We start from the raw sequence: 7638 nt of genomic DNA, 5'->3' as shown, positions 1-7638 counted from the left end.
CCTTCGCTACCGCGGCCGCTCCAACGGTCTACGCGCGCTCTGATTGGTCGGGGTTTTCGTTTAATATCTCCTTATCGAAGCCCCATCCGACATTTTTGCAAAGGAAATTGTTGTTCAGAATCGTCTCAGCTACCCCCCATTTCCGGCTCCTCCCCGACTTTTGGGACACCCTGTATATAGTCGAGGAGCTATCGGATAAGACCGGGTCAGTTCGTACACGTCGCGTCGGGGACGAAACGATCGTTCGCAGACTATAAATCCTAACGGGCACACGCCGAAACGACGTATGGATATTATTATATTTCGAAGTAACGATCTAGTACTCAGAGGATGTCGGTCGCTTTCATTGAAAGGGACCATTGAGCCGTTCACTGCACTCCAAATAAGAGGATACCCTGTATACGACGGATTAGGATCCACAATTAATCAGAACTCGCTTTTTTTTTTTTTTTCATAATTCCAAGATGGTTAACGACCCAGAGTGACGAGGGAACCCGGCACGACAACGTCCTAACAATTACGCCGTTTGCGTTCGTTCCCTTATTGTGTGCGCGCGCTATTAAATTCGTGGTAAGATATTGTACCATGAGAATCCGTTTTGTGGTTAGGAGGACGCCGCGCTGAGGAATGAGGCGGGAGCATTTCGAGCTGCTGTGAGAACGACGGACTCTGAATCGTGTTACTCTGGAACCTATTTGAAAGTAACCATTTTTCATTTGCGTTGTCGTCTAAACGAAATCCAACATCCAGTGGAATTAAATCTACCCTTCTAGCAGTCGACACCTATACAAATACAGTAAATGTAAATCAATTCAATGGAATCAATTTCCAAGTCATAGTAAAATTGGAACGCTAAAATAAAATACACGGTTTACGTAGAGAATGCGTTTAGACAGAATCAGTGATATCATACGCGCCCATCGCGACGATCTGCCCTTTACCAACGCTCTTCGCGTCTACATTCGTACACCGTGATATAGGATAAATCGCTATGTGTTTCCATCGCAGCATCCCCTCGCCCCGAAAAAAAGGCAAACAGGCCAGGAGGAATCGCGCGTTCTTTCACAATAGAAAGTAATATACTCGCCCGTAATACGCGTGAAGGCGCAAAAAGGTTCGCGAGGCTACAATGTTGAAAATCAACCAAATGAGTCGACAGTCTGCGGCCCGACATTGTCAATAACAATTTACCCGACGTTGCATTACGAGTCGTTTGCGCGAGACAGAGGGGGACAGATGCTCGAGCAGAGGAGAGTCGTGCGAACTCGCAAATAGGCTGCAATCAGCAGCCGGTTATTCAGGCACAGGAGGACACTGGCGGAATCTCGTCACGATCAGAATAATTAATATTCATCGACATCGGCGAGGTACCTAGCAAGGCGGTCGCTCTCATTCGAAGTTTATTCCCTTCTACTCTCGAGTCACAACAGCTTCAGGCCTGGGCACTCTTTACATCGTTTCGAACATTATTTTATTTCGCAGCTATTTGAAATAAACGTGAAGTATGAATGTAAAAACTGAATAATTGCGAACACGTGTAACACATGTGTATATTATTAATGATATTTTATGCTTTACCATTTCTGCCCGTTTTCATAGGTTTCCCTAGAAATGCATGAACATCCCCAGTCTACTTAGAGGACAGACCGCAAATTAATTCGAATAATTATTTCGTATTTCAATGAAATTCGTCGGGTCTGTAGAAAGTTTCTCGAGGCGTCGATCGCGGATCCCCGATAGCCGCGTCCGTCCGTTTCCAATCCCGGTGTCAATTCATCAATTATAAGCGTGGATGGAGATCATTGTACACGATCGAAACGTGTACAAGGGAACATGCACGGGCAGGGCAGGGTGCCAACCCATCCGTGGGCGTTCCAGTCGATTCGCTCGAATAGTCTCGAAATGATCTCTCGAGAACTCGGACTTTCCCATGCCCGTGGCGGGGCCCCATTGACAGCAAGTGTATCACGAAGGGCGACGAGAAGGGGGATCCTAAGTATTGTTGCTCGAAAGAAAGTAAACCGCGCCACCCAGCCACCCACCCGCCCATCGGCGTGGACCTTCGATTATTAATGGCAGCGGTGGTGGTCGCTGGTCCGTGCAACACGGACGCAAAAGTGTGCATCCGGTTTTCTACCGGCGTTCTCGATCTTCTCTCCAACCTCCTAGAAACCTCGTGTCTGGCGTTGCCACTATGGGCCCCGACGTCGGAGCAGATGACCTTGTTGCGGTCCGCGAGAACAAGAATCCTACGAGCGAGTATCATGCTCGGGAGTGATCGATCCACCTCTTCGTACGTCTGTTTTGATATTACGCGAAAGATGCTTCGGGAAAATTGGGACAGATAGTCGGGGAGGTCTGTTGGCACCCATGGGAGAACGTGGAATTGATTTTGGAGAAATTTGACAGTCACAGTTGTTCACATGGAAATGTCTACAGGGTTGAAATTTTGTCTCGAAACAATTAGAAAATATAGAACCTGACATTTGTTATGTTACTTATTTTTGTATTCTCATCAAAATTTACGAATTCTATCCAGATATGTTTTGATTAACATTTAATCCCTGAAATTAATTATTAATGTTCCTTAGTGAAAAGAAACCATAAAGGCCTGCTCACGCAAATAAAAAATCGTGTTTACAGCCTCGCGCTATAAAAACCCTATTACTGTACAAATTAAGCAATCAAAGGCCGCGAAAGTAAGCAAGGTAAACGATGCGCGTTATTCTCGAGCAGACGTGTGTCATGTCAACTCGAGCCTGACTCGATGACCTGGCACTCCATTAATCCTCGTGGGTTAATTTCTGTGAATCGCAGGGAAATTTTTAACGAAACTTTTCTGACAAACTTGCCAATTATTCTGCCACTCTTCTGCTGTAATACTCGGTTAGATGTTGTGTAAATACACCGAGTTTGTGTACAACCCTTGCACGACAACATCGTGTATAAATTCTACCGATCACCGCATCCAGCTCGACCGTCACGATATTAATTTATCGTAGGAGCAGCGATGCATCGCGATAAGAATGCGATGAGGGATCGACGATGATTAATGATAAAGGAGCATCCTTACGACTGTGTGACGCAACAAAGGCACTTCGTCAACAGGTTTTTCAGATACATGTGCCGTACGAGTTTACGACTCGATGGACAGGCGACCTGTTAAATCAGTCACTCGGATAACTATTATCAAATGGAGTTGATGGTACTTGAATATCCTTCTTAAATATTCTCTAAACAGAACAAATAATTCTATATTAATTATTGGACTGCGGATGTACATATATGCAAATTCATAAAGAAAACTTTGAACGTATGTCTTCATATGTATATTATTTTTGATACTTTCGATTCGCAACTTAATAATTCTAGTTACACTAAATTCTCTTGCAATTTCAGAATTTGAGTTACTCGAACCTAAAAACAACTCCTAAAAACGTGCAGAAGCATTACAATACTAAATTAAATCGACATAGACTATCAACACCTATTGTATCCCACAAAATTGTTCACGATTAAAACCCCTGTCAGGTTTCCTTTCCTAAACCCTACAATAAGCCCAATACTACAAATCTAAACAACAAGCCCTCTTAAGAGCATTAGGAACCACTGGTGTAAACCGACAACCGCGAGACCGTTTTTTCCAAAAACGATCGTTAAGAAGACGAGTAAACATATGGAAAAAGAGCCCTCACCCGATGCGCATACCACAGCCCTAACCGCGTGCCATCCTCTGTCGGCGATATCCAAGATCGACGCTTCTTGTATCGGATCTCCTCAGCTTTTTCACGGCCTTCTTTCAGGTCTGTTTGGCCAGCGGTTACCCAGTTACACGCGTGTGCGAGCGAACCGCGATATGTGGCCAGGGTATGTGCCGATACCCCATTACGCGTGGTTCGTTTATTTTGCGGCTTTACGCGTTACAGATCTTACTGTAATATTCTTTTGTACTTACAGCGACGGGATCCCCCTCTCATTATACTTTTTATCGCGCCGACATTATACGGAACGCGTCCTATTTCTCCGACGATCCCATCCCTCTTCCACGTCTTCTTGTTTCGCTCTCGGCTCGTCCTATTCCCCTTCGAGGGAATCGTCGGCTTTCACTGTTTTCCTTGCGTTTCTCCAACTCCTGAAACTGAAGGGCGTTGCATCGTCAACACGTTGGCAACAGAAATGGGTGACAGAACTTTTTATTAAGGAGTGAAAATGAATCTGAACAGGATTCGTGAGTTTGGCGAGGTTAAAGAATTTTTAGAGAAGAAAAGTACTACAGAACCAAATCGATGTTTTCACACCTTAAACTATTAACTCGTCCTTATTAGCCACCTTATAGAGTCAAATTACGAAGGGCTGAAAAATGTCAAACTACGCGAAACATACTCTATGATCTCCTATTAAAGTTGAAAATTATTTCCACTCGTAGTTTCCCAGCAAATAAAAAAAAAGAATATCCCCTCGAGACCACCTTAATTTCCCCGTCTCGCGAATGAGAAAACCCCCTTCGGACTCCAACTCGGAGAGATGGCTCGGTTTTACGATACCACGACGCAATCCCCGAGCGGCTCTCGCCGCGCCGATTCCAAAAGAAATTGCAAAACCGCGGGATCCAAGCGAAGAGAGTTTCAATCTGCGTACATTCCATTTAAGATGAACAGTTTTTTGCTACCGCGACCGATTTACGCCGGCGTCCTCGCGCGGCCGCGCGGAAAAGAGAAGGAAAAACGACGGTGGAAAAGGGACGACGAGGAGGGCGAAGATTCGTCGACGTTCGTAGATGCTGATCAACTTCGTTAAAACGCGTGCGATTCTCTGGGAGCTGGTACGAAAGGGTGGGAAGGTGCTTAATTGGGAGGATTTACGCGGCGATTTCCAGCACCACTTCGTTGCGTGTTATCGATGATGAGAATCTCGCAGATGTTAATGTCGATCTTACCGTATTAGTACCGGGTGCACGCGAAACATAGTCTGCGGGTAAATATCGGAAGACCCGCGGCGCTCGGGGCCAGTTCTCGCCCGTGTGCGGGAAAAGACGATTATCGGGGATTTTACGCGTAGCTTCTGCAACAACCTTGCTTGTTGGGGCGTTTTGATGTAAATATGGTACGTTCCCAAGGTTTGAAACTGGAAATGTAAAGGGAGTGTGGCAGTCCGAATAGAAAGTTGGAGCTCGAGTGTTTACGACTAACAGGCGACCACAAGAGTAAATTACTCATGTCCAAGAATTAAATAAAGATAATTTGTAAGTCAATTAAAGGCTAGGAGTAATTGCCTTTCCTGAACGTATGCGTTTCGTTCCTGACATGTATGACACCATGCTTTTAAATATAATTCGCAACTGGTAGGGCAGGGCGAGACAATGATTTCTCTAATAATTAATACAGTTAAAAAAAAAAAAAAGAAACAATGATCAGAAACTACAGAGTAACGTAATGACTCAAACTCAAGTCGATCGCTCGTTCGAATCCGAAACTATTCTCGGCCGAAACACGATGATTCACAATTCGAATGGTCATGAAATGACTAGTTTCCCGATAAAAGTAATCAATTAACCTGCTCGCAAGTTCTCTCCTAGTTGTATTTGTTTTTGTCAGTCGGGCGCATTAATGGGTTCCTTCTTCTTCCCGCCAAAAAGCTTGGCCGGACAAAGGAGGAGAAAATCCGCGGGGTTAAAAGGGGTGTCGGTTGACGTCGTAAATCGCCTCTCCCCTGGATTTATGCGTAATCTACGCTGACCTACGGCGGACGGTTTAATGTTGCAGAGTTATGCGTCGAGGATGAACAGGGCGAGAGCGCCGCGGCCTGTTACGATACACGCTTAAATATGCATACAGGGTGTTCGCGCCATTATTGGCCGCCAGGTACCTCGCAAACTTCGTATCGGCAACGATAGAAGAAGAAAAGAATGTTTGGTTCTTTTTGTATGCAGAGAGGTGGCTGTGGAAATCGCGTCTCTAAGAAATCGTAGGTTGTCGAATATCTGGGATTCAGTGCAAATAAAGGGGTAGAAGAAACTAGGCTCAGCTACGAAGGGCTAGAAGTTTCTAGGCTCAGGTACAGGAGGTTGGAGGCTGCGGGGCTCAGCCACGAGTTCGTGCATTCGAGTCTAAGCATGATTTTCTCCGCATAACCGAGGTTCTGTAACCAGAATTTGGGAGCAATCGAGACCACCCTGTACACGGAAGAGTGCACACGCGAGGATCCCCATGGCGCTGGTGGGGGATGGAGAAGTGGGACGTCGCGCGAGCGTCGGGCAGCACGCGTGTGCACGCGCCCGATTGCGGCCGAGTTGCGCTTAGGAACGTAACCGACCTAGCCCAATCTCGGCGGCCCACGTCTCTGCGAGGGAGTAGCCGCGTGCAACGCGTATGTGCCTGGACGAAGCCGTGCGATGAGGGCCGAAGGGAAAAGAAGAATGAACCGAGAGGGAAAGAAAACGGTAGAGGAGGAAGACCAGTGCCGCGGTGTGCTGTAAGAGTTAACAGGGCGGTGCGTGGGTCACAATGCCTCCAGGGTACCGGAGAAGCCCCCCTGCTCCGAGTCCTCTTTCTCCTTTTCTTCCACGGGCGTCGTCGTTGTCGTCGTCGTCGTCCCGCGTATCCTCGTCGTCTCCTTCGTCGTCGTCGTCGGTACGTGCCACGACTCGTTATGGAAAGCATACGGGATATTGTTGCTCGTATATATGGAGAGTACGAGGGAAGCGCGCCGTGCTTGTACTATGCAGATGATTCCGCGATATGGGCTATTCATTGTGAGTCATTTAAGAGTTTATGCGGTGGGTACGGGCCACGGCCGCGTACGCGCGATATGTTATTATATTGCGTATCGAAAGGTCCGCTGGTAACGCATACGCCGGCTCGCATGATCGTAGCTCGCGGTCCTTCGCGCCGTCCGCGCCGCGAACACCGCGTGGCCCCTTCTGCTGGAATATATAACGAGTGCAGGTGTATTGCCGGATGCGCAGCGTCTTTAGGCCTCTCCGTCGGAACGTACCCGAACAACCCCTGAGTTATGCTTTTATATTGTTGGATTACCAGCTTCCTCCTCCTCGTGAATCGCCGCGGCTCGCTTCCCTCTGGCGAGGATTTTTTCCAACTGCCAATTCTTCTCCTTACAGGAAATTATACCAGAAAAGGATATGTACGCGCTGGGCTAGCGATAGGTTCCCCGTAGGTTGGCGTAGATGGACGACAGGGTTGCGGAGGTACGCGTTGCTTGCGAACGCTTCGAAAGATGGCGCTTTCGATAGTCGGAGTTTGCGATGAAAAGGTTCAACAACGAGCGATGTTAGATTTCGAAAAATTTAATGAATGCTGCGCGTATAGGAGTCACGTCTTTCTTGAGATGCGAAGCGAAACAGAGGGCAGCGTAGATTTCTCTTAAAACTTGCGATCAAAATGACGTCTCACTGGCATTACAGCTTCTTCGGAGGTCAAATAACACTGATATCACCCATGCATTAACCAAAGCACAAATTACGCTCACGTCACTGTGTTGTTACCTACGAAAGTCCGTCGTAGATTATCATAGTTCCGTGTCACTCCAATTTGTACAAAGAATTACGTTCATCTTAATTTCACCATTGTACTTTTGTGTGTGTGTGTGTGTGTGTGTGTGTGTGTGTGTGTGTGTGTGTGT

At 46.8% G+C, this 7638-nt stretch overlaps 2 protein-coding genes across 4 annotated transcripts in view; one reads left to right on the top strand and one right to left on the bottom strand.

The window, feature by feature from the left end:
- Nucleotides 1-7638, bottom strand: part of LOC128881747 (GPI mannosyltransferase 2) — a 113986-nt gene that overhangs the window by 92677 nt on the left and 13671 nt on the right. For all 3 annotated transcript variants that reach the window (XR_008458164.1, XR_008458165.1, XR_008458163.1), the window contains exon 2: nucleotides 3956-4138. The gene's annotated coding sequence lies outside the window, so the exon portion shown is untranslated. The remainder of the gene's footprint in view (nucleotides 1-3955; nucleotides 4139-7638) is intronic.
- The window catches only part of LOC128881731 (uncharacterized), a 125662-nt gene that overhangs the window by 112536 nt on the left and 5488 nt on the right, over nucleotides 1-7638 (top strand). The window lies entirely within an intron of this gene.

Source organism: Hylaeus volcanicus, chromosome 1 (assembly GCF_026283585.1).
Source record: "Hylaeus volcanicus isolate JK05 chromosome 1, UHH_iyHylVolc1.0_haploid, whole genome shotgun sequence".
Classification (NCBI taxonomy): Eukaryota; Metazoa; Arthropoda; class Insecta; order Hymenoptera; family Colletidae; genus Hylaeus; species Hylaeus volcanicus.
Note: the sequence above shows the minus strand (reverse complement) of the source record. Positions and strands in the feature narration are given on the sequence as shown.